The following is a 9,915-nucleotide window of genomic DNA, read 5'->3' as shown; positions in this document are numbered from 1 at the left end:
TTGACTGAAATTATCAGATTTTTCTGCTACACTGAGGCAAAACAAGTAGGCCTTGCCAGGCATGGGACCCAGCATTGCCTCCATAAGGCCAGCAGTCAAGGGACTCCTCTGTGACCTTAGGGTCCCGATCTCTGCTGGGTAATGTGTAAACAGTGTTCTGAGCACCTTTTAGGTAGGGGAAAGCTCCCTACATCAGCAGGGGCTACTCAGCTGCCAGGGAATCTAGAAGCCTAATCTGTGTGAATCATGCATCTAAGCTAAGCTGGAGCCCACTAAGTTATCTGCTTGTGGTAGAAGATGAGTTTCTGAAGCCTGGTCTTGATGCAACACTGACCCAAGTTAAGACACAGAAAATGTGAGGTAGCATATGGCAGCCTGAACAAAGGGTCATTGATTTGCTTTGCTGAAAGGCAATGTAAGACTTGAGGGACCACAGAGGTGTGACTAGGGAGGACCTAGCTGGTCTGCTGTGTGCTTGGTTGCAGGCTTTTATTTTGACTCTCTGTGACTGGGCCTTTATGAAGCAGTGACCCCACACTGAATGGAGTGGCTGAAACACCACCCCAGCAGTGTGGCATGAAGGATGTGCTGTCACCAGCCAGCTACTCTGTCACATCACATTCCAGAACCTTGACTACCTGGTAAGTCCCATGTGGCCCCACATGGGAACAGGGCTGGAAGCAAGACGCAGCTTCACTGTAGGCTGGGAAGGCTTGAATGTGTGGGAATCTACCTGGGCAGACCTTTGGTTCTGCTGCAGATTAATAAAGACAGGGCTGGGAAGGGTAGTGGGTTCTGTGGCCTTCATAGGAACGCGTCAGGGGAATCAAGCACCAGGTGCTGGTCTTGAAGTGAGAGTGACTCTCCGGAATGCAGAGAGGTGCCCTGGAGGACTTTGGTTGGCCTTGTTAAGGCATCGCCACGTCCATACTTCCCTACAGAAAAGGCATGTCAGGAACCATTTAGTGCAAAAACTACAGAACTTGCATTTCTGTCCAGCAGGCCTTCTTTGGTTTGCTATTGGAGAGCAGAGGCTCAGGTGAGGAAGAGGTTCCTGGACCCTGCACACTCTTGCACTGCTGCTTTCTGTCTTGCTGTTGGAAACCAGTGTGGTCACTATCAACCTCTGGGTAGCAGGCTCATCCCAGTCCACCGCAGCCCACAGAATTCCTGCTTATGATGGAGGAAACACCAGGGGCCTTATCAGAGAAATGGAGGAGCTTCTTCTTGAGGGATGAACAAGTTAGGTCAGGGAACTGGGTCATTCCTGATCCAGGTCTTTGGCCCTAGCCGTGATGTCCTCTGTGGCCCCAGGCTGGGCTTAGGAGTTCAGTGTCAGCTCCAGAGACCCACCAGCCTTCCTCCCGGGTCTCAGTTCTGCTGGCTCTATTTGATGGGTTCAGCATTGAAACTTTCTTTGCTCTGTCTCACCTGGACAAGCATAAAGGAGGTGGGAAGTGGGAGGACAGAGGCTCTAGTGTGACATGTTGGTAGGGAGCCTTTTCTGACCACCTGATCCCAAAGCCTGCTGCCAGGAAAAAGAGCTGGTCCAGCCAGGCTGAGCCCAGCCCTGGAGGGAGAGGCCCTGCTTGGTGTCTCTCCCCAGGAGAGGTCACAAAGGAAGGAGACAGGCTTTGTGCTTGTCTCTCTTTATTCTCTGACCACCAGTGGGAATGAACATGCTCTTCTCTGCAGAGGCTGCAGCCTCTGTCCTGGGGAACAGGGGACTTTGTGTCTGGTCACCTGTTGTGGTTTGCCTTGGAGTTCTCTCTGAATTTGTAAAATAAAGGCAAGAGCACGAGATTTGGGCAGAGGGAGGAGTCAGGAGGGAGAGGGGAAGATAGAAAAACTCAGGAGAGGTTCCTGAGACGGGGATTAGATTCAGAGAATAGGGTTAGAGCAGACAGTTGGCAACAGTTGAGCCAGTAGAACCTGAGCATAGGGGAAAGCATTGAACAGTTGTTATAGTTTGCAGCTGTTAGTAATGGAAAAAGTGGGAAAGGGACTGTTTAAGCACACGTTGGGGAACTGAGAGAGGATGAGTTGGGAGAAAAGTTAGAGGAGTCAGGGGAGGAAAAAGGAAAGAAGCGAGGAGAGAGTCGTCGTGGGAGAAGGAGAAGCTGGAGACCTGGCAAATAAAAGGTGCAAGGGATGAGGGATTTGGGAGCTAGGAATAGGACAGTGTAGGGTGGATCTGCCCAATCTAGACGCTAAGTTGTTTTCATATAAATTGAGTTGCGTTTTCTTTGTACGGGCCGATTCGGGTTGGAGAGGAAACTGCAACAGTCACCCATTTGTCTGGAATGGTTTTCCTTTCTTACAACTGCTCGGCTGTATTTTATATTTATAGATTAGGCCACCTAGATATAGAAGCCTGAATTCCCAACCCATACTGGCAGTGCATGACGAGTGTCATTATACGCCTCATCTTTTCGAAGAATTCCACACTTGTGTGTTTTCCTGAGAGTCTAGTAAGACAGCCAGCCCTTCAGGGGCCTAGAGGTCAGTCGCCTGCTGTGTGACAAAGGGGGTTTCTCCTCCAACACCAGTTCCTGATTAAATCTTCACCTTCTTACCCCAGACTATCTTGGGTCTTAGGAGAGTGTTCCCTTGGGGAAGGAAGCATCATAATGGGCACTGAACGTTGCATATGGCCCTGTACTCCCTGCCTTGGACTCTGTTTGCATTTTCCCAGAAGGGAAATTTTACCAAAACCTCTAATCCTATGAAGATGCTCCAGAAAAAATCACTGAAGAGCTTCAGACTTGTCCCTTCATGACTAGTGCAGGGTTCTGTGAGAAGCCTCCAGGGTTCTAGAGTTTGGTTTTCTTCTCCAAAGAGCCTTTATTTTGGGGGCGCTACTCTTGTAGAGAACCTGAATTTGGTTCCCAAAACCCAAGTTTAACTAGCTCAGGCAGGACTGCCTCAGTCAGTGAGCCTGGACTAGAGAGTGAAACTATGTTTCAGAAAAAGAACGAACAAGCATACCCCCATTATTCTCCTCAAAAGATAAAACACACAACGCCACCAAGTGTCCAGTCCAGTCCACAGGCAACAAACGAATTCTGACCACAGTGAAAGCCAGTAAACCATTCAATGTCACAGCCCCTGTGGCAACTGGCTCAAACAGGTGGGAAATTCATTGTTAATGACACCCAGCCCATGACTCCCAGACTCAGTATTCCAAACTGAGACACGTATTTCACATTGGTAGGGAGTACTCTGTCTCTGAGCTGCTTGGGTTGAGAAAGACTTTTAAGCCCCGAAAGCGTCTCACAGCCTGACTGACCCCTTAGCCTGGACGTGGGATGGAAGGAATCGGGCTGAATGCCACAGAAGCAGAGAAATGGAACATCCCTCCTCACTAGAAAGGCTGAGGCAATATGAAGTGACTCACCCCTTGTAGGACTAGCTCATGGGAGCCATTAGGAAGAGCATCCCAATCAGCCAGACCCCTTCTCTTCAGTACCTCCAGGCCAACAAGTCCCAGATGCCTTGGGGCCTCTGCTTACCCACTCCCTTTCAGTCTTCAATTCCACACTTCTCACCTCAGCACAAGTCAAGAGAAAACTTTCCCTGCCAGTTTCCCTGGTCCCCCAGGCTGTTCACTGTGCCCAGGCTCTCATGAGTCCTGTGAACTCCACAGAGGCCATCCTCTGCCACCAGCCTCTCCTGCTTCTTATAATTGCACCAGGAGATTGACCAGTCAGGGTGTGAACAGTCTGCTCTCTGTGGCCCGTGTTAGGCTCACGAGAAATCTAATGAGAGTTTCACCATCCAAACATGCCCCTCTTGTCACAGGGTGACGGCTCCATAGTCAGCATTCTTGTAAGAAAAGCAGGAGGACCTACCTGAGTTAGACCCCCAGCAACCACAGAAAAGCCTGGCAGGGCAGTGTGTGCCTCTCGTCCCACCTCTGGGAGATGGAAGCCGACAGACCTTGGAACTCCCTGTGCAGAAGATGGAGACTCATTGCCAGGCTCTAGCGTCAAGTAGAGACTGTCTCAAAAGTAAGGTAAAGAGTGACAGAGCAAGAGACTTGATGCTGACCTCTGTCCTACTCACAAAGACCAAGCACATGCACGCACGTGTCTTTAAACACATGTGAACGCATGCACCTGTACACAGATACAGACAGACTAGGCAGGGGACATGGGGGAGGAGGAGGGGGAGGGGGAGGAGGGGGAGGAAAGAGGAGAAAAGGAGAAAGATAAGGAGAAGAAAGAGAGGAAAGGAAAATCACTAGTTAACATTTCATCATTCAAAAATAATATTTCTCATGAGTTAGTTATATTTTCAACCTTCAATAATCCATCATTCTTGTCTAGGAGCATTGTAGTGAAGGGCTCCTGTGACACTGACTCAATCTGATACTTGTTACATTGCATGTCTTCGCTGCATTTGGTTTGACTCTGCTAAGAAAGGTTACCTCATGGCCATGCATCCTAATCCAGGGGTAGAATTATACCTGAACAGTGTTATCATTGACTTTGACCCTGTTTAGGTTAGATAGATGGATGACGGGAAAATGGGTTCAAAATGCTCAAAGGGCAAGGTTCTGTAGTCTTGGTTAAAGACAGGCAAACAGTCATTATGGAGAATGCTATACCTCTGTGGAGCAAATGCAACAGCAGGGACCGTGTCAGCGCAAGGCACCCTCTGCAAATTAACAGAAATGACTGGAGCCTCAGCTTAAGCAGACATGAAGGCAAAGACAGGCAGTGTTTCCCACATACAATAAAACTCCTCCAGGCCCTCGGTGGGTTGGAAGACGGCCCCAGCATGGATAGATAGCCCACTGTTGGGAATAAAGTGTTTCTAAAATTTTTTTTTCTCAGAAAAACACATGAAATGGTTTATGCTAGTTACAATCAACTATCACAATATTCTACTTTTTTCCTGGTGATTTCTGTTCATTTTTAAGTCTGATATATATATATATATATATATATATATATATATATATATATATATATGCTTTAGAAATACTCAATTATTTTTAAAATAAAATAGGATCTTTGTACTTTAGTTTTAGTTTTATATAACGGTTTGGATACTCATATATAACTATAAAATACTAAGTGGAAAACAAAAACTTAATGGATATCCTTTTAGTTCCCCCACTTCATGTGTCCTTCATGGTGACTGATCTATTCACAAATTGTTGATCATAGAAAGACAGGGAGCAGACATGAGGGCTTCTCTGTAGATGACTGAAAATGACTGGACTGGCCATGCACTGTTGCACTCTGTGTTCGTGTGTGTGTGTGTGTGTGTGTGTGTGTGACCGCAAACACACATATACATTCATTTCTATGTCTGAATGCTGGTACAGGTATGTTTGTAAGTGGTGCCTGATCCACTGACACAAAGCTCAGTGAGCCCTCATCCTCTGTGATGGGACAGTTGGCACTATCACAGTGTGATGCCATATGCTTGCTCATGCTTCATACTACGCATGGACCCTTCGTGCTTACAGAGCACAGATGGAGTCTGAATGGCACTAACAATACAGCAGCTTCCAAGACCCTTTCCTTAGGCAGCGTAGTTCACAGACTTTGCATCAGGCAGGAGCCTAGCTCCTCAATGAACTGGCAAAGAAGAGTCTAATATAGGGTATCAGAATGCAGTAGTATCTGTGCCTGCTCATGACCCTGAAACAGGATCAGGAGATGGTGGTGACGGTTGACTGTTGGTCAAGACAGTGGTGGTGGTAGTGCTTCACTCCACTTCAAAATCAGGATGCAAAGCTGGCCATAGTCCACGAATCAGGGCCTATACAAGAGCAGGTCCTTTCAGTTGATGAGCTGGTGCAGCTCAGTTCTCTTCACGGGCTTCCTGGCTAGGAGAGCTTATGAAGGATGAGCCACCTCTCGTAAACTGTCCAGCTTTGGAGGTGCTCATAGTCCCGTGCACTTTCTTGCATCTTCCCATCTATCTGTCTAGACTGAGTACATGGTAAATGGGTTTTTCAGGAGAAGCCTGCTCCTGCTCTGGGTGTTCTCCTGCTAAGGGAGGCACAGGGCAGGGATGACAGGGTCAGGAGACACGAGAGCCCATTCTGCTAGCCCCACTTGTCTTGTAAAGCTTGCATTCTGTTTTCCTTGCTAGCTCTCATTCTGGATGCTGGATCTTCTATACTGTCCCACTGAATCCTTCTGTTTCAGGAGCAAGGCATCCAAACTGAAGCTGGGTGGAGAGCAGAGGGAACTTGAGCCCTCTCCATAACACCTTTCTCTGTCTCATGAGCCCCAAGCTCCTACCTGGATCCTGGGTGCTCGGGGCTCTTGGAGGCAGGTCACCTTCTCCCCTCACTTGCTGCAGCCCTGCATTCACTTGGATGTCAGGTTCAAAGTCCACCTCCTCTGAAGGGCCTGGCACCCTCCGTGGCAGGAACAGTCTGTAAGTGATAAAATGCCTGAATGAAGAAAACCGGAAGTCCCCGGGACTGGACTGCCTTGCTGTTGTTACTCAACCCTTATTTTTCAGCCACATTCATATCCAAGAAAGAAATGTTTGTTGAGACAGGCAGTTTCTCAAAATATCCCACATTGCCTAAGCAAGACAATTCCCCAAAAGGGAGACTGTGAAGACTGTCTTTCTTAAGACCCTACTAGCCAATATGTGCCCCCTACCCTTGGATCAACTTCCTTATTCCCAAGTTCCCTTCTCTGCTCAGCTCCCTCCTCTTTGCAGACTCTCCATAGCTGCAGGAGAGTCTCCCCTTGCTGTGTGCCCTAATAACAGTTCCATCTCTTGAGGTCAGACTCTTGGCACATTCCCAACTCCTGTTTCTAAACCCTGAATTCTAAACCTAACATCTTGGTGCCAAAACCTGGGAGAGCTTCTGGGGCTGCTGTTCCCTGGCTCCAAACCTTAATTTCCTTACTGCCCTTATTGATTCCTGGGACCCATTCTTTCAGGAACATCTCAATATAAAGGCTAAGCAGTCACCAGTCTACTTGACATTTCTTTGTGGCCACTTTCGCTATGAGAAGTGCAAGTGCCCTAGAGGACATCTCTGACTCTTTGTGCTTTACTGGAGTTCTGTGTGAACCCAGCAAATATTCCTGGGAGATAGCTAGATTGTGTAGGCATACTGTTGTTGTGGAATATGTAAAGATTATCCTTGTATTATTCAAACACTGATTTCTCTGTCCCCATAACTGGTTGCAATCCCCATATGGCATTGTAATGCTTATTCTAAGACTCTCCCATCTCAAAGTTGTGTAACCATTCTGACTTGTCAATAAAAACTGATCAGCCAATGGTTGAGCAGAAGAGAGAATAGGGCTGGACTTCATATCCCAGCCAGAGGAGGGAGGGAGAGAGAGGAAGAAGGAATTTGCCATAGAGGGACACCATGGAGACATATTGGGAGCAGAAAGAGGGAGGGAGAGAGGGAAGGAAGGAGGGAAGGAGGGAGGGAGGGACGGCGGGAGGGGGGAGAGAGAGAGAGAGGGAGAGAGAGAGAGAGAGAGAGAGAGAGAGAGAGAGAGAGAGAGAAAGAGAAACACTAAAATGCAAGTATATTGGGGATTTCTGCTGGGAGGTAGCCATATTAGTTTAGAGGATTAGAATAGATTAATAACTGCTCAGCTATTTCCATAAAGCTTGAAAGAAATCTTATAGTCTGACTCATTTATTTTGGGAGCTAGCCAGGATAGAGAAAACAACTCATCACTTTTAAAACTTCTCTAACAAGACTACTTTCTTACTTTTCTCTCACTGTCTTTACCCCTGCTTCTCTCCCTCTCCCTCCCCATCACACTGGTCTGTACTGTAGATTAAAGAGGCATTTTTTATTTGACCAGACCACATATCCAACACAGTCAGAAAGTTGGACAAGGTAACGCATGAGACCTAAGTCAGAGGTACCCTGTTAAATCTCCAGGACTCCAGGAGCCTCCTCCATCTCATCTTGAGACTCATTCGTTGGGACTTGTGGGAATTTTCCACAGGTCCCACAATCCCTTGTGTCCTGTGAAGTGCCTTTCCGGAAGCACCCTCTTTTACTTTCCAGACGTGTTTGATCAATCCCTAAACTCAAGGGATGTTTCCGAGGCAGGATTTGACTACCCTCCCCCCTTTTTAACCTCAGTCCCAACATCTGCTATGGATTCCAAATTCTCTTTACCCAAAGTTACCCCAATTAGAAGAATTGAGACCAGTAACTCTTCTTTGCTTCTCAACATTGGTTTGGTCTCAGTATACAATGGACAACAGTCATTGGTCTAGAACTTTCGATTTTAATATCTTAACTGACTTAGTTTCATAAGACAGAATGGAATATGATCTGAGGTCCCGCGTATAATGCCTTCTCCTACACCTACCTCCATGTCACTTTTTCTGTCCTCACTCCTGTCTGTCTTTCTAAACCCAATTCCCTCAACACTCTTGGATGCTAATCTTTGTTCCACACATGATTATTGGGCTGCCCAATCTAACAATGTTTACTAAGGATCTCCCTTAAGTTTCTCTTTAACAAAGAATGATAAAAATAAAATTGCAACAAATAATAATGCTCAAAATCTTAGTTTATTAAGATATTCCTTATATATGACTAAATATATAAATAAGCTGTCTGTTCATATATGACTAATTTGTTTCTTTACATCTTGTATTAAGTACCAAATTGACTTTAAATTTATTTGTTAACGCTCTATCATGTAGCGTGGTATTAAGAAAAATTTATAAGGATGAAAAATAGAAATTGTTTAAATATAGAAAGATTTATGTATAAAGATTAATCTTCTGCAAGTTATAAAGGTCTAAATTGTTTTCACAAAAAAGGAAAAGCAATCTCTGTGGCTGCTTGCTTATCACCCACAATTCCCTCTTCTTTCTCTCTCCTCCAGCCGAGCAAGATGCCCAAAGGAAAGAAGGCCAAGGGGAAGAAGGTGGCCCTGGCCCCCGCTGTGGTCAAGAAACAGGAGGCCAAAAAGGTTGTTCAATCCTTTGAGAAAAGGCCTAAGAACTTCGACACTGGGCAGGACATCCAGCCCAAAAGAGATCTCACACGCTTCGTCAAATGGCCCCGCTACATCAGGCTGCAGCGGCAAAGAGCCATCCTCTATAAGCGGCTCAAAGTACCTCCGGCCATCAACCAGTTCACCCAGGCCCTGGACAGGCAAACAGGGACTCAGCTGCTTAAGCTCGCCCACAAGTACAGGCCAGAGACAAAGCAGGAGAAGAAGCAGAGGTTGCTGGCCCAAGCTGAGAAGAAAACTGCTGGCAAAGGGGACGTCCCAACTGAGAGACCACCTGTCCTCTGAGCAGGGGTCAATACAGTCACCACCTTGGTGGAGAACAAGAAGGCTCAGCTGGTGGTGACTGCCCATGATGTAGACCCCATTGAGCTGGTAGTTTTCCTGCCTGCCCTGTGTTGAAAGATGGGGGTGCCCTACTGCATCATCAAGGGAAAGGCCAGGCTGGGGCGCCTGGTCCACAGGAAGACGTGCACCACTGTTGCCTTCACACAGGTTAACTCGGAAGACAAGGGTGCTCTGGCTAAGCTAGTGGAAGCTATTAGGATCAATTATAATGACAGATATGACGAGATCCGCCGCCACTGGGAAGGCAACGTCCTGGGTCCTAAGTCTGTGGCTCACATTGCCAAGCTGGAAAAGGCAAAGGCTAAAGAACTCGCCACTAAGCTGGGTTAAATGTACACTAAGTTTTCTTAAGTATAATTAACACATAAATATAATTACAAAGTTAAAAAAAGGAAAAGAAACTAGAAAGCATTTGCAAGTAATGAAGGTCTGAATATCTTAAGGTACATAAAGGGATAGTGTATATGGCATTAAAAGTTCTTAAGGTCTATGATCAGCAACTACAAAAACTGGCTAAAATATAAGTCACACTGAAGTTTATTTAAAATTACCTAACTATTAAAATATCAAATAGTAGTTA

The 9,915-nt window shown here is 46.4% G+C and overlaps 1 pseudogene; it reads left to right on the top strand.

Moving 5' to 3' along the window:
* The first annotated feature begins 8,841 nt into the window (after positions 1 to 8,841).
* LOC148000023 (large ribosomal subunit protein eL8 pseudogene) lies at positions 8,842 to 9,694 on the top strand (annotated as a pseudogene).
* The last annotated feature ends 221 nt before the right edge of the window (positions 9,695 to 9,915 follow it).

This window comes from Rattus norvegicus, chromosome 17, assembly GCF_021556685.1.
Source record: "Rattus norvegicus strain SHRSP/BbbUtx chromosome 17, alternate assembly SHRSP_T2T, whole genome shotgun sequence".
Lineage (NCBI taxonomy): Eukaryota > Metazoa > Chordata > Mammalia > Rodentia > Muridae > Rattus > Rattus norvegicus.
Note: the sequence above shows the minus strand (reverse complement) of the source record. Positions and strands in the feature narration are given on the sequence as shown.